This window comes from Podarcis erhardii, assembly GCF_964252035.2.
Source record: "Podarcis erhardii genome assembly, chromosome: 1".
Lineage (NCBI taxonomy): Eukaryota > Metazoa > Chordata > Lepidosauria > Squamata > Lacertidae > Podarcis > Podarcis erhardii.
Window position 1 is genome coordinate 14,485,893 of NC_138497.1, and position 17,475 is coordinate 14,503,367.

General features: G+C 42.5%; 1 long non-coding RNA gene across 1 annotated transcript; it reads left to right on the forward strand.

The window, feature by feature from the left end:
• The first annotated feature begins 1,672 nt into the window (after nt 1-1,672).
• Nucleotides 1,673-17,118, forward strand: LOC309345162. Its single transcript, XR_014158035.1, has 3 exons — nt 1,673-1,907; nt 16,484-16,544; nt 16,808-17,118. It is a non-coding gene; the product is annotated as an uncharacterized lncRNA (long non-coding RNA).
• Nucleotides 17,119-17,475: the final 357 nt, after the last annotated feature.

Below are 17,475 nucleotides of genomic sequence, written 5' to 3' on the forward strand. Positions count from 1 at the left end.
TGCGAGGGGTTTCCTAAGGGAACCTCAAGGGGCTTCACTCTTAACCCCTGAAAGCCGCTGGCCCGAATGGCTGCCCAAGTGTTTTACCTCCACCACACTAGGCTGTCCCCTCAGCAGGGAAGGAAAAACAAAAGGCTGCAAGCGAGAAGTGGTTTATATATACGGTGTGTGTGGTGTGTGTGTGTGTGTATACACACACACATATACACACCATATATATATAAACCCGTTCTATATACTTCTATAAACCATATATACACACACGTAATACACACACACACACACACAAACTTTGTGGGGGAGCAAAAAAATGTAGACGCAGTTTTCTTCTCCTTCCTAATAAGCCCTCTTTGGTATAGAATGTTGTGACGGGTTTGTGATTTCAGCTCTCTTGACATAATATGCTGGAGACAGTTCTCTAGTAACACTTCTTTATTAAAGCAAACAAGACTGAGACTTGAGGAGGGGAGAGCTACATTTATAGGGACAGGGAACTAGCTAGAAAGGATACATTTTGGAGGGAACAATATCAGGCAATCACAGTCCTGCCTTTTGGAGGCAACCAATAAGACAGAGGATCCAAATACAGCAGCTTAAATGAACCAATAGTAGCTGTACCCTCTGGAACCAAAAGGCAGTTACTAGAACACCAAAAAAATCTCTTTCTTTAAGCTCAGCCTGTCCTCAGGGACAAATGAGTGGAGACAGTTTCCAGTTGGGACTGACTGTAGGAAGAAAAATGTCTTCAGTTGTTTCTAGAGATAGTGGGGCACCTGTATTATGGCAGCAGGAATGCTATTTCAACAGAACAGGGCCATCGATTTTACAGAAATCGAAAGGAACAGTGACCTTTCAGTTTTGACAGCCTAATATGGAATGATAATTTGGCTCAATCGTTTCAGCTGTGTCAAACGTTAACACACACGTACGTACACATGCCCACACGCACGCTACAGATAGAGATATTTATCCGTCATCATGCAGCCCCCATTGATTTGTAGAGCCACATCACAATCCTGGATTTCCACTAAGTCAGGATGAGGTAGGGGACCAAAGAGAAGGCAGGTTGCACAAGCACAGTGCCATAGAAGGGAAGGACCCTGAGAGTGGAACAAGACGGGAGAGATCTCAATAGATTTGGAAAGGAGGATTGTTGTGCTGACTTGAAAGTTTTAACAAGAAGAATTAGCAGAGGTGGGTTGGCGGCAGACCTTGGTGTCTCAAATTTCAGTGGTACTCTGTGCGGCGGCAAAATCCAGCACCCCACCACCACCTCTTGCCTTCTCTTGGGTATCATTGAACCGGTTGCAGGTGAACCAGTTGCGCTCCCCTAGATCCGCCAGGTACAGCGCAGAAGCTAACACCAAAAAGCTAATACAGTCGTACCTTGCAGTGGCGTAGGGTGGGTTGTCAGCACCCGGGGCAAGGCAAGTAATTTGCGCCCCCTAACCCGTGGATTTTAGCACTCGAGTCTCTTCCACTAGATTAGTTAGTGCGAGCACGCCCCCCCAGATGTTGCGCCCGGTGCGACCGGCCCCCCGTGCACCCCCCACGCTACGCCACTGGTACCTTGGAAGTCAAACGGAATCCGTTCAGGAAGTCCGTTCGACTTCCAAAACATTTGGAAACCAAAGCACGGCTTCTGATTGGCTGCAGGTCTTGTCTGAGATTAAGCAAAAAGAAAAATAATTGGAACAATCTCCAACCATCTGGCAAATTTAGATGTTGCAGAGACAATTGTCTATGTTAACAATGCAGGAGATAGGAACAAAACTGGATTATGCTAAAGGAATTTAAATTTTAAAAAATTGCTCACACATCTGGGAAATAGTTAGCATATAAACTGCAGAAGGAGAAAGAAAGGAAGTTGATATTGAAGTTGCAAGAAGAAAATGCTGAAATAACAGGTAAGACAAATATGAAAAAATATTTCACCAATATTATTCTAAGTTGTATAAAGGTCAAGTAATATATTCAAATAATATATAGACAAATAGACAACATCTACCACAGATTTCAGACTTTCAAAGCCAAATAATGATTAGCCCTATAACTACTCAAGAATTATGTGGTGCTATAAAAAAATAAAAGAAAGGAAAAGTACCAGGCCCAGATGGACTATTGGCTTCTTACTATAAGTCTTTTGAAGAGGAACTTTTACAACCCTTGCAACAGACAATGAATAATATTCTACAGTGGTAAAATAGCAGATGTCTGGAAAGAAGCCAATTACACATATACCTAATTGTCCCCGCTACTTTTCATTCTAGTCTAGGAAGTTTTACTTAGAGACATTAGACAATATGAGAGAATTGTGGGAATAAAGATTTAAAAAGAAATGTTTAAGTTAAGGGCATTTACTGATGACCAGATATTAATTCTAGAAAGCCCACTGCAGAGAGTGGGGATTCTTATGGAGAAACTAAATGATGTTGAGCAGGGTCTAAGGTTAGTAACCAAAAAGCAAAAATGTTAACAAAGAATATGACAACAGAAGATGAGAAGCTTTTGAAACAGGGTTTCAGTTTGGGAAAAAGTAAAATATTTGGATATTATTGTAGCAAATGTGAATTGTATGTTGCTCCAAAACAATTGACAGATTAGAGAACTGGGCGAAAACAAACAAGATGAATTTTAATAGGGAGAAATGTAAAGTATTGCACTTGGGCAAAAAAAATGAGAGGCACAAATACAAGATGGGTGACACCTGGCTTGAGAGCAGTACATGTGAAAAGGATCTAGGAGTCTTGGTTGACCACAAACTTGACATGAGCCAACAGTGTGACACGGCAGCTAAAAAAGCCAATGCAATTCTGGGCTGCATCAATAGGAGTATTGCATCTAGATCAAGGGAAGTAATAGTGCCACTGTATTCTGCTCTGGTCAGACCTCACCTGGAGTACTGTGTCCAGTTCTGGGCACCACAGTTCAAGAAGGACACTGACAAACTGGAACGTGTCCAGAGGAGGGCAACCAAAATGGTCAAAGGCCTGGAAACGATGCCTTATGAAGAACGGCTAAGGGAGCTGGGCATGTTTAGCCTGGAGAAGAGGAGGTTAAGGGGTGATATGATAGCCATGTTCAAATATATAAAAGGATGTCCCATAGAGGAGGGAGAAAGGTTGTTTTCTGCTGCTCCAGAGAAGCGGACACGGAGCAATGGTTCCAAACTACAAGAAAGAAGATTCCACCTACCGGTAAACATTAGGAAGAACTTCCTGACAGTAAGAGCTGTTTGACAGTGGAATTTGCTGCCAAGGAGTGTGGTGGAGTCTCCTTCTTTGGAGGTCTTTAAGCAGAGGCTTGACAACCATATGTCAGGAGTGCTCTGATGGTGTTTCCTGCTTGGCAGGGGGTTGGACTCGATGGCCCTTGTGGTCTCTTCCAACTCTATGATTCTATGATTCTATGATTCTTTTTTTTTTTTTAATAAATATTTATTAAAGTTTTTAAATATAAATGCACAAATAATAAACGATCTTACTTCTATCACAACAATTTCATCACTTCTTTGGACTCCCTCACGTCTCCCGCTCCCATTTACATCGTTAAAAATTTTTTCCAAACAAATTATCAACTTGTTTACAATCTCATGTCCACTCATTCAAATATAATCTAGCACTTCTTCCAAAAAATTTTATATTTTCTTTAGTCTCACTTATCATCAAATTTAAATCTAGTTTAGTGGTGGCCAATTTTTTATAATCTGGCATCCTTCTTAACATTCAACCAAATTACAATGTTTTTGTAGATACATCTTGAATTTCTCCCAGTCTTCCTCCATCTTCTCTTCTCCCAGATCACGGATTCTGCCAGTCATCTCGGCCAGTTGCATATACTCCATCAGCTGCATCTGCCACTCTTCCAGTGTGGGTAGATCTTGAGTTTTCCAGTTTTTTGCGATGAGAATCCTTGCTGCCGTTGTTGCATACATAAAAAAATGTTCGATCCTTCTTTAACACCTTCTGGCCGACAATACCCAGAACAGAAGACCTTCACCTTAGGGCATGTCCACCAGAGGTGAAAGAATGTTCCTTCATTTTCTTTACATTTCCTCTATGATTCTAATTATGTTAAGACATGAGCTGAAATTTAAAAATATATGTCAAGATGGGAGGTGCTAAAATTGTCAATGCTGGGTAGAATTTCAGTGACAAAGATGAATGTACATATTGCCTATAATTATGTCTTTATTTTATATGATGCCTATTTTGACTAATAACTTACCACTTAAACAATGGCAAAAATATTTATCTATGTTTCTATGGCAGGGAGAGGAAAAAAACAGAAGTCAAAATGAAAGTATTGCAAGACATATGTGTATGTTCCAGACGTTATCATTGCTACATTTTCACAGAAATGTCAAGTACAATCTTCTTCTTTTTTTCAACCTTCAAAATCCAGTCAGCAGAAAAGTCATGAATTCAAACGTATTTCCACCAGTACAGTGGTACCTCAGGTTACATACGCTTCAGGTTACATACACTTCAGGTTACAGACTCCGCTAGCCCAGAAATGGTGCTTCAGGTTAAGAACTTTGCTTCACGATGAGAACAGAAATCTTGCAGCAGCAGGAGGTCCCATTAGATAAAATGGTGCTTCAGGTTAAGAACAGTTTCAGGTTAAATACGGACCTCTGGAACTAATTAAGTACTTAACCTGAGGTACCACTGTATAGATTTTGTTCAGAATGCTCATTCTCACAGAACTGTAAGGAAGAATCATAAAAAGGATGGTTAATTTTAGTTCTATAAACTAGTGCAGGCATTGCCAGCCTTTTGAGCCCATTTGCAAACCAGAGAAACTTATAGGTATCACACACCCATGCACACATCACAACCTATTCTACTGGCTACTATAGAATACTTACCATATTTTCCCGTGTATAAGACAATGTTTTTTCTTATAAAATAATGTTGCAAATTGGGGGTCATCTTATATATGGATAGTGCAGAGGGGGACGGGCAATTGGTTACAGCCGCGAGCAGGAGATTTTCAGGGGGTTTTTGGGTAACTGGTGGCTGCATCAAGGGCTGCTGTCATTTGGCTGTTGCTGTGGCAATTGGACGGGTGCTTGGTGGCTGTGTCAAGGCCTGCTGTTGATTGGGTGCCGCTGCGGCAATTGGGCAGGTGATTGGCGGCTGCTGGCGGCGAGCGGGCATACGATTGGTTCGCTGATGCGTGCAATTGTCAGTGTCAATCAGACGTGTAGTGATTTCCGGCAATCCCCACCCCCATTTTCTTAATTTGGAGTCCCCAAAAATAGGGGTCGTCTTATACACAGGGGCATGTTATACACGGAAAAATATGGTATATTTATTCCTACTCTCTGCTTCCTGCTATTTAACTTCCTGATCCGCAAGCAGACCTCTCCCCTTGTTCCATGCATAGAAAAGTAAGAAACAAGAAATACCTATACAGTGGTACCTCTGGTTAAGAACTTAATTTGTTCTGGAGGTCCGTTCTTAACCTGAAACTGTTCTTAACCTAAAACAAGCTGACTTTACTCCAAAAAGGAGTTGGCTTCTGCTTCACTTCCCAGCACTGAAGCAGACTAACATTACGAAAAAACTATTTTAGCTATTGCTGGGAATCTGCTACACTTTCCCCTGTATCTTGGCTTCTGACATCTGCAGTCAGCCCTGTTTAGGGAAGTTTTTGATGACTGATGTTTTAATGTACTTTTAATCTTTGTTAGAAGCCGCCCAGAGTGGCTGGGGAAACCCAGCCAGATGGGTGGGGTATAAATAATAAATTGTTATTATATCCTTATCATGCTTTGCATCAGCTTTGACCTCCCTGCCATAGCAAATATGCTCAGATTAGTCCTGTATAACAAGAGCATGGAACTTCAGGGCCAGAGGCCAAAAGTGGCCCTCCAGGGCTTTCTGTTTGGCCCTTGGAAATCTCTCTTAAGTCTCCCCTCTCACCAGGCCACATCCCTCATTGCCTCTCACCCCACTAACCACTGTCATGTGGCCCTTGGAAAGTTGACCAAAAGAGAATGGGGCCCTCAGAATGAAAAATGTTCCTCACCCTGCTGTATACTGATACCTGCACTTACCACTTATCAGTGTGTTCCATTTCTATGCCTGATAAATGCCAAACCATCAATCCATCCACATCTCCATTTGCAGCAAGGCTGGGAGTGGGCATTTAAAAAATAAAAAAAGAACAATTGTCATATGGAGAGGAAATCAATGTTGTGCTAAGGCAATTGTTACATCAGGGAAAGCATTTTGGCTTGCCGGATTGAATGACCCCCCCTTCTCTACTCCTCTCGCTGTTCTGGGGGTTCTCCTGACCCCCAAAGAGCCAATACCTGAAGGAGCGTCTCCATCGTTCTGCCCAGACACTGAGATCCAGCGCCGAGGGCCTTCTGGCAGTTCCCTCATTGCGAGAAGTGAGGTTACAGGGAACCAGACAGAGGGCCTTCCCGGTAGTGGCGCCCGCCCTGTGGAATGCCCTCCCTTCAGATATCCAAAGCCATATGAATGGAGTCAGGTAAGATATGCTCCCCAAATTTAGACCTCAATAACACCAGTCCCAAGCCTTCTAGCCTCAGATATGGTGACTCTCCACAGTCTCTAGCAGATCACATACTACCTCACCACATAGAACACCCTCCCTTCAGATGTGAAGGAAATAAGCAGCTATCCTATCTTTAAAAGTCATCTGAAGGCAGCCCTGTTTAGGAAAGTTTTTAATATTTAATGCTGTATTGTTTTAACACTTGATTGGAAGCTGCCCAGAGTGGCTGGGGAAACTCAGCCAGATGGGCGGGGTATAAATAAATTATTATTATTATTATTATTATTATTATTATTATTATTATTATTTCCAAGGGTGACAGGAAGCAGAGAATAGAAAGGCACATTTCTCAGGGCTTCTGCTGATGGGATTCTTTGGCTGATTCCTGCCCATGTGTTTCTCTTAACTAGCTTATCAACACCTTTTTGTGCTAGCCAACCTTGCAAAACCTCTCTAGAATGGTTGGGTGCAATGGAGAGAAAACGGCTCTCACCAGCCGTTTTGCTAAAATAGGGTGCTGCAAAACTTACTTTGCTTCTTTAGGAGAAACGCGATGACAAACCTAGACAGCATCAAAAAGCAGAGACATCACCTTGCCAACAAAGGTCTATATAGTTAAAGCTATGGTTTTCCAAGTAGTGATGTATGGAAGTGAGAACTGGACCATAAAGAAGGCTGATCGCCAAAGAATTGATGCTTTTGAATTCTGGTGCTGGAGGAGACTCTTGAGAGTCCCATGGACTGCAAGAAGATCAAACCTATCCATTCTGAAGGAAATCAGCCCTGAGTGCTCACTGAGTGCTCCAAACTACAAGAAAAAAGATTCCACCTAAACATTAGGAAGAACTTCGTGACAGTAAGAGCTGTTCGACAGTGGAATTTGCTGCCAAGGAGTGGGGTGGAGTCTCCTTCTTTGGAGAGGAGTCTCCTTCTTTGGAGGTCTTTAAGCAGAGGCTTGACAACCATATGTCAGGAGTGCTCTGATGGTGTTTCCTGCTTGGCAGGGGGTTGGACTCGATGGCCCTTGTGGTCTCTTCCAACTCTATGATTCTATGATTCTATGAAGGACAGGTCCTGAAGCTGAGACTCCAATACTTTGGCCACCTCATGAGAAGAAAAGACTCCCTGGAAAAGACCCTGATGTTGGGAAAGATTGAGGGCACAAGGAGAAGGGGACGACAGAGGACGAGATGGTTGGACAGTGTTCTCGAAGCTACTAACGTGAGTTTGACCAAATTGCGGGAGGCAGTGGAAGACAGGAGTGCCTGGTGTGCTCTGGTCCATGGGGCCACTAAGAGTCAGACATGACTAAATGACTAAACAACAACAAAAAATTACTTCCCCAGAACTGAGTGCAGGTAAAGGCACAGAACAGTATATACACTAAGCCAGACCTCTCTGAAGTGATTCAGAACTATGTGGGAACTAGCAACCCATCAGATGGATAGAATGGATAGCATTGTAGAATTGCAAAATTCTTAAATTAAATCCTGCCTGGGTGAACAGTTCTTATACTACTTTCTTTAGATTTGTTGTCTGGAAACACCCTAAAACTCCAGTTTACACTACACTGGTACATCCAGCTTATGGGCAGGGAGGACATTATAATCCACTTCTTACGTATGTTCCCAGGAGTCTATCTAGGGGATTCATCACACTCATAGGACCATAGCCAGTGGACTTTCCAGAGGTATCTGACTGGTCACTATGGGAATCAGGATGCTGAAGTAGAGAAGACCTTTCAGATGATCTATGAGGTCTCTTCTAATGATCTTAGGTTTAATTTTAGAGCTGGGGGCAGGGTGGTCATTCCTGAAGTAGGCAAATTATTTCCATGTGCCTCTACAGAAAAAAGAAAGAAACATCAGTGTAATTATTGACAAATTCATAGTTAATCAGTTCCTTCAACGGTCCTTAGTGTAACTACCAGGGATGACTTGCCAAGACAAAGCCAGTGTGAGAATTCACTTGCTTTCTCTCTGCGACTGGCATGGCAGCTACCCAGAAGGGGGAACTCAGAGGTGATCAGGTGAGATGATAAACTGGCTGCTCCTTCAATGATCAACCCCATCTGATGTGCCACACAGAGGGAGGGAGGGAGGGAGAGCATAAACACTTGCTCCGCTTTTCAGCAAGTACTCAGCAAGCTTTGCGGGCCCTTTGCTTTTTGCAACATGAAGTTGAGTGCGGCCATCATAATCTTCACAGCTTAAGTTTCCACCCTGCAAAAAAGAAATATATCTCCCATCTGCAATAACAAATGCAATGCTATAATGAACTTTTCAATAAGCTGAATTCACCTCATCAGGCCAGCAAAGCCAAAACTGAAATGTTGTAAAAGAGATTGTAGCTCAAAAGGTTACAGGTTCAATATCTGGCACCTTCAGGAATAAAAGCAACCTGGAGCCTTAGAGACCAGGGCAGGTAGGTAGATTTCATCCTTGTAGGTGGTATTTTGTGGTTTTTTCCAAGAACCCAAAAAACCACCAGCCAGTCTCAGGTGCCAAATAGCGGCTCAGCCTGCTGACATACATTAAATGCACTTCCAGATTACCTGTTTATTGAACATTCATCCTGATTCATTTGCAGGATGAATAATTGGCATAGGCTATTTAATGTGCTTGTTCTGATTAGTTTGAAGGAAGATTAGACAACATTGCCTATTTCACGAGCATTCAAGCTGTTTAGTTTGCAGGGAGATTAGACAATGTTGGCTATTTAATAAGCATTCATCCTGGTTTGTCTGCAGAGTGGTTAGAAGATTTTGGATTTTTAATTAGCATTTATTCCACTACCTTTTCAGGGAAGCTAAATGATGTTGCATCAAAGTGAGTCTTGTCCCACACTCCCCACAGCATTTGCCTGCCACTCCCATTAACAAGAAAAGTTCGGTATTCGGGGAAAGTTGAGTTTGTTGCACAAGATATTCCGGTCAACAGCAATTATGCAATCTGAATTTGCTGGACTGTGATTGCATCACACCACAAAATAGCAATGGTTTGGAAATGCCCGTAGAGGGAGTCACAATTACAAATTGAGTATTTATCATGCTTTTGAGCAGACTTCTGCTATTTTTATTTACCACTTCTTTTATTGATTTCAATGTATTCAGGTTACCAGTATTAGCAGCAGCACAAGCCATAGATGGAATTTGAGCTTCTAGCTCCTTAAGAATGACAAGAAAAAATTAAAAGAAATATTATGTATACATTCCATAACATTAACCAATAACTGAATGGTATTTATATTTTATTTAATTATTAGATTTCTGTAGCACCCTTCATTCTGTAGTAAAGAACGACAAGAAAAAATTAAAAGAAATATTATGTGTACATTCCATAACATTAAGCAATAACTGTATGGTATTTATATTTATTTATTAAATTTCTGTAGCACCCTTTATTCGAGAATCACAGAGCAGTTTACAATATAAAAACACAAAAATAACATAACATAGTAAGAAATGAAAACAATAATCCCTCCACATAGAGTTTTAAAATCCATAGTTTAATACATCTTATTTGTGAGTACAGCAGATATTTATATAAATATGGCAACACAGATATATTAATGTATTGTTGTTTTAACTGTCACATTTGTCATGAATTATGTTATTGTTGTGAGACACTGAGACATTATTTTAATAATAATAATAATAATAATAATAATAATAATTTATTATTTGTACCCCACCCATTTGGCTGGGTTTGCCCAGCCACTCTGGGCGGCTTCCACAAAGACCAAAAATACACTAAGAGCAACACACAAACAGAATGAACAATAAATAATATTAGTGAGATTCCGAAATGAGCGAGAGTGTGAGCAAAATAGGAAAAAGAAATACAGGGTTTTCAAGTTAATGTCATTACCATTTGAACTACCCAATACAATAACCAAGTTTTTCAGTCTACTTCAGGCATGAGTCTGAATTATTTATTCTTATTTCTTAAATTTGTATACCACCCTTCATCCGAAGATATCAGGGCAGCATAAAAATAAAAATTAAAAAAAACGATTTTATATTCTCAGGTTTTAATCAACACATTGTGGCTGATTTTTGGAGCTGCTTTATTTAATAATAATAATAATAATAATAATAATAATAATAATAATAATAATAATAATTTATTTATTTATTATTTATTATTTATACCCCGCCCATCTGGCTGGGCTTCCCCAGCCACTCTGGGCGGCTTCCCAAAAAATATTAAAATACTGTAATACATCAAACATTAAAAGCTTCCCTAAACAGGGCTGCCTTCAGATGTCTTCTAAAAGTCTGGTAGTTGTTCTTCTCTTTGACGTCTGATGGGAGGGCGTTCCACAGGGCGGGTGCCACTACCAAGAAGGCCCTCTGCCTGGTTCCCTGTAACTTGGCTTCTCGTAGTGAGGGAACCGCCAGACAGCCCTCGGTGCTGGACCTCAGTGTCTGGGTAGAACGATGGGGGTGGAGACGTTCCTTCAGATATACTGGACCAAGGCCGTTTAGGGCTGTTTATGTGCTGCTCCTTAGCAAGCTGTGGGTTCCAGTGAGCATTGATGCATATGTCTGAGCTGCCTGCTGGCCCAGGAACGCTCTCCCCGCAACAAGTGGAGAGTCCAAATCTGACAGTCATTGTCAACAGGAGTGGTCTCAGGGATCACTTTAAACCTCTTGTTAATTACCTGAATCTGCATAAATAAATTAAATAAATGCACTTAGGATTTGGGGGATGAGTCTTGCCCACTTCCTCCCCACCATGCGGACACCCATGTTTTTTCAGAAACCTAACTGAAAGGGGGAAAGCAGTTTAGCCATTGCTGTTGTGAGACAACAACAGCAAGTCGTTCTTGCCCACCTAATGCAGATCACCCAGAGATCCATCAACAGATCCACGAGCCATTCCCCGACTTGCTTCACAGCAGCTTCATATGGAAATGAAAAGTAATACGAGTTCAAAAATGACAACTTTCCATGTAACATGTTCTTTACCTGCTTCTTCTCTTTCCAAGAAAGTTGCCTTTTGCCCAGCATGTATGAAAGCTTTGCCAAAGACGCCTTGTGTCATATTGCCACCTTAAATCACTCCAACGTGAACAAGATCCTGTTGTTGTTGTTTAGTCGTTTAGTCATGTCCGACTCTTGATGAACCCATGAACCAGGGCACACCAGGCACTCCTGTCTTCCACTGCCTCCCGCAGTTTGGTCAAACTCATGCTGGTAGCTTCGAGAACACTGTCCAACCATCTCGTCCTCTGTCGTCCCTTCTCCTTGTGCCCTCCATCTTTCCCAACATCAGGGTCTTTTCCAGGGAGTCTTCTCTTCCCATGAAGTGGCCAAAGTATTGGAGCCTCAGCTTCAGGATCTGTCCTTCCAGTGAGCACTCAGGGCTGATTTCCTTAACAATGGAGAGGTTTGATCTTCTTGCAGTCCATGGGACTCTCAAGAGTCTCCTCCAGCACCATAATTCAAAAGCATCAATTCTTTGGCGATCAGCCTTCTTTATGGTCCAGCTCTCACTTCCATACATCACTACTGGGAAAACCATAGTTTTAACTAGATATAACCAAATGCCGAAATGTTGGTGCAGCTAATCTAACCGGCTGCAAAGTGGTGATGTACAGGGAGTTGGAGGTATAATATCTATTTAGAGAAGGGGTTGGAAACCTCAGGCCAGGAGCCCAATCTGGCCCCTCCAGGTCTCTCAGGGTACCATACACTCCAACATTTATCCAGGATCAAATCAGACACCGGGACGGCTTCTGTAAGTCCGGAACTGTCCCTGGAAAATAGGGACACATGGAGGGTCTGTGACAGTTTTGAGTGCTAGTGTTCTTAAAACTTAATCCTTTATATCCCGATTTTTTGTGGGTTGTTTGCTTATAAGTTGCTACATAAAACAAAAATCCACCAATTTTCCATAATATCCCACTTAAAATTATCATCACAGAACCCAGCACAGCCTACTTTATTATAATTTTAAGAAATTCTGCACCATGCACTTGTCCTATTCATCACCCATCTGGTTCCATAGGTTGAAGCCACAGACCCCCGCAAACACATTCTGCTCAGTCGCTTGCTGAAACTCTTCCGGCAAATCTGGGCGGTTGTTTCCAGCAAATTGGGGAGGTTGTTTGGTGCATTGCCTCATCCTTAAGCTTCCAGTATGATCCCCTCCATGGGAGGCTGAAAGCCTTCATCTGACACCAGGAATGTAGAGATTAGATAAGACTTCTTATTAAAAGTATGTTTCTCTTGATCGCCTCCCACACCAGTTCTATGTATCTGCTCCCTTCCTGTTCCCCTCCCTCAGATGCTCAGTGACAGCCTTATAGGAGAAATGTCATCAATGGAACTCACAGCTCGCTAAGAAGCAGCAAATTTATTAATGTGATGACCAAATTATAAACCTGGGTGTGAAGACAAGTTCTGGCAGATTGAGTGGATGAGACCAGTAGTGGAAGGCAGATTCTGGAGGGAAGTGAGGGACAGATGGCACTTATCAGCCTAGGAAGGTAGCCCAAATAGGAGACGGAAAGCTCTGATCCTAAACCTCTGCTGCCTTACTGGATATCTTTGAGGGGGCTAAGGAGTAAACCCTACAAAAATCCCGAGTGGAGTCCCTAAGACGATAGGATGGCGCCTTGGAGCCTCCTTCCAGCAATTCCTGCAGCCAAGTTGGTGCCATACATATGCCATATTCCACTTGACTTCATACCCAGAGGTGCACTCCACTGTCTCTCGAGACAGATGCCAACCACAAAGTAAGGCTCATTGCTTTCCAGAAGCTCATTCCTTTCTGGAAGCAGTGAACTACTGAAATAGGAATGTTGAATCTAAGTCCCCAACTAGTGCAGCCCCAACCACTTCCGCAGGCTGCATGTAAATGAAGTGGCACTGAGACAACCTGGTGCCATAGAGATGTTTCCAACCACATCTTCTGTTATGTACTGAGTTGAATAGGAGCCAAAATGCAGCAGTCTGATTGGTCCTAGAACAATAGGATTCAGAATGCAGCAGTCTGATTGGTCCTAGAACAATGCAGCAGTCTGATTGGTCCGCAGGAGGCACCCAATCCATCTCCAGGTGGAAGTGAATCCACAACCTGATTGGCCTACAGGAGAATCCCGGAATTAGCCAATCACGTGCAGCCCATTGTGTAAATAATGTATATAAAGCAGATATTGTGGGGGAACTTCCATTCCTCCTCACCACCATGAGCTGAATGAAGAGCATGAAATCCACTCTCGACTCAGAGTATATTTCATCTTCCATCACTTCTGACCACCGTCTTCTCAGGTTGGGGCTGGTGGGAGCTACAGTCAAAAGCACTGAGAAGCAAAGAAGAAGAGGAGGAGGAGTTTGGATTTGATATGCCACTTTATCACTACCCGAAGGAGTCTCAAAGCGGCTAACATTCTCCTTCCCCTTCCTCTCCCACAACAAACACTCTGTGGGGTGAGTGGGGCTTCAGAGAAGTGTGACTGGCCCAAGGTCACCCAGCAGCGCATGTGGAGGAGTGGAGACGCGAACCCAGTTCCCCAGATTACAAGTCTACTGCTCTTAACCACTACACCACACTGGCTCTCCAGGGTTTGGAGAAGGCAGATCCGCACTAAGTGGCAGCAGGGCTCTCCAGGGTTTCAGAGGAACAGGTTTCCCCAGCCTTACCTGGAGTTGTTAGGGATCGAACCGGCACACAAAGCATGAACTATGAACTCTCTCCCACAAGATCAAAAGTGCTCTCGTACTCAGGGACAAGTAGCATCATGCACCATTAAAGTTCCCCAGCCTCTGTCTCCCCACTGTGGGCTGTCACCTCCCCCACCCTCCTCCATCACACTCGGTGCCCCCAATGCCAATGGTGCCCCCAGTGTTGAGCACTGGCACCCAGGCCCTAGCCTCCTCCCTGGCAGGGCAGGCCTCTGGGGAGCCCCATAAGCTCTCGTGGCTCAGGGGGAGAGCTTCTCAGCCGCTGGAGCCATGGGATGCCAATGCCATGCCCTCCAGGCAATTCCAGGTTTGCCACTGTGGCCAGTGCTGCTGCTGATCTTTCCAAAGCCTCAACCCACAGAGTCTCAGTGCACTTGCTATTTTTATCCAAAGCACGTGCACCTCCCATCTGACATTTATCCCTTCTGCAGTGACTACATCCTTAGATTTGCTGGTGTCGCTGCAGAAGGCTGAACAGATACTGCCGCCCGCAAACTCTCAGGCTGCAAAGCCTATGCAATCAATCAATCAATCAAGCAGTCAATCAAGCCTTCATCATTCATCTCATGAGAGAAAGCTTTAAAGGTACCCAGGGATTTTTAAACAGAAAGGGTTGTTTATTTGTCACTGTGTTTTTTTAAAAGATTTAAAGAAACATCTATTTCCCAAAGCTAAGAATTCACATAAACACACACATACCCACATACAAAACACAATGCACCTAGCAGTGTATAGGTATTGGCATATTTTTGTACCTTGCTATACTAATGCAATACGAAAACACTCAGTTTTGGAACAAAGTAGTTATAAAGCTGTTTTACACCTCTCTAGCTCTGACTACATTAATCCATTTTTCCCTATTTACCGTTCAGTTATCCCGTCTCCAAGTGTAGTTTTCCGGTTATGACAAATTGGTTCCTTTTATTTGTTTTTTAAGGCCTCAAAGAGACTTGTGCAGTAGAAAAAAATCCTAAACCACAATTCAAGAACATACAATATTAACATCAATGAATGTACACTGTACAATTATTACACACATGGTATTGCACTCCTTTGCAAATGTCAAAATTATGTTTTCTTCCATAACACTTAATTGTTGGAGTTGCAATAAACTTGGTACATATTATCATTTACGGTTGGAAATGTTAGTTGGTGCAGGATTTTTTGGATTCAACTCTGACAGAAATGGTAAATATTACTAAAGAAACAGTTGTTTTTTTGTCCAGAATTAATGTTACTGGAAATTTTTGAGGATACCGATGTAAATATATTGTCAAAAGAATTGGTCTTATTTATATATGGTCTTGGCAGCAGGAATAGTAATTGCATCTCAATGGAAAATAACCCAAAATCTTACACTGGATGCTTGGAACTCCTCACTCTGGAATATAGCTATAATGGAGGAAATTGTTCATGATTTTAGATTTCAACAAGGACTGGAACCTCCAGACACCTTTAATATGATTTGGCATTCCTTTTATGAAATATACAGCAGAGCCATCATTTTTAAGACAACCCTTGCCACAAGCTTGGCAAATCTGCAACTATACTTGATGATCCAGTCAAATTGATAGTTTTTATTTAGACTTTCTTTTAACTCATGTGCAGCAACTCATTCTATGTGCCCATTTTATCCACCTCTTCCCCTCAAAGTGCTACAATTACTAGAGTGCCCTGGTGAGAATGATTGACTGTCAAACCGCTCTTGAGACTGTTAGCTCTGTGACTCTCAGTACCATTAACTAACTTCAGTTCCTAGGATTCTTAGGTGGGAGCCACGACTCTTTAGAGTGATACGATATTGCTTTCAAAGCATAGTGCAGATGGGGCCTAACTCTTGCATTCTGGTCATCCTTCCTGTTGGCAGTCGATGAACTGAATATATATTCCATGTTTTGGAAGGAGCTGCAAACCTGCAAATAAATCTCAAATGCAAAGTAAATCCATACTGTCCACCGGGTGGCAGCAGATTCCCAGCACAACAGAAAATTGTATTTCCCATGAATTTGTGTTTGGTGCTGCTGCTGGGAGGATCAGGCTGCGAGATTGCAGTCAAACCTAACTATGCACAACTGCTAGTTACTGCATGAAGGGGTTAAGGACCACAGAGTTGTAGAAAGACTCGGGATACGTCCAACCCTTTCTACTCTACCCCCCCTCCCTGTGCATCATGTAACCATTGAAGAAGGATTTGTGTAAGCTTGATCCTGAGCTTACAGCACGTATTTAGAACTATATTCTGCATTTTCTACTCAACAGTATGTTGCCTGTATTATCATTGCTGCAGCATGGAACAATGCATGACTGAGACCTTGAATCTGTAAGTAAAACATTTTAAACTTACTTAACTGTGTGTGGTCTGCTCATCGCAAGAGCAGTAGAAAGAGGTCAGCTGGATGAGAAAAGGTTTAACAACCTGTATTCCTAAAACTTTAATGGGCTGCTTATTTTGTGATTTTAACTGGGGCTACTGGGGCTCTCTGTGTGTTAGCCCCTGCATTTGACTCCAGACACTCAGCCATTTCTTTTTGTTGTTCACACACAAACACATATATTTCATATATTTCATTTCTCCCCATACAGGCAAGGTCTTTTGAACCCTCTGCTTCTCCCTCCAGTGAGAGGAGTCATCCCTCTCTCCAGACCGACTGGCAAGGCAGATAACTCCTCAACTACTAAAATATCATCCAGCTGGAACTGCATCAGGGACTGGAACCTAACTGTTACAACTCTACAGAAACCATGAAGAAAAAACAGGGAGCGAACAAAGAAGACAAGATAACTTAACCAGCAAGAAAAGGCGGAAGCCTCCAGTTGAGGAACATCTGCCTAAGACAGGGAAAGGAAGCTCTAACAGTATGTGAGGTGGCAGCAGAATTCATTACCTATGCACCCAGATACAGTGGCACCTCGGGTTATATACACTTACATATGCTTCAGGTTACAGACTCCGCTAACCCAGAAATATTACCTTTGCTTCAGGATGAGAACAGAAATCATGCTCTGGCGGCACAGCGGCAGCAGGAGGCCTCATTAGCTAAAGTGGTGCTTCAGGTTAAGAACAGTTTCAGGTTAAGAACGGACCTCCAGAATGAATTAAGCACATAACCAGTGGTACCACTGTATTGTCAGGAGAGAAAGGAGAGGTGAGCAGAATATATTTTTTAAGATGGTCCTGTAGAACAGAGTAAGACAAATTTCCATACCTGCAAAATGCTGCTGGAAGAAATTCCCGATAGGGATATACAAGA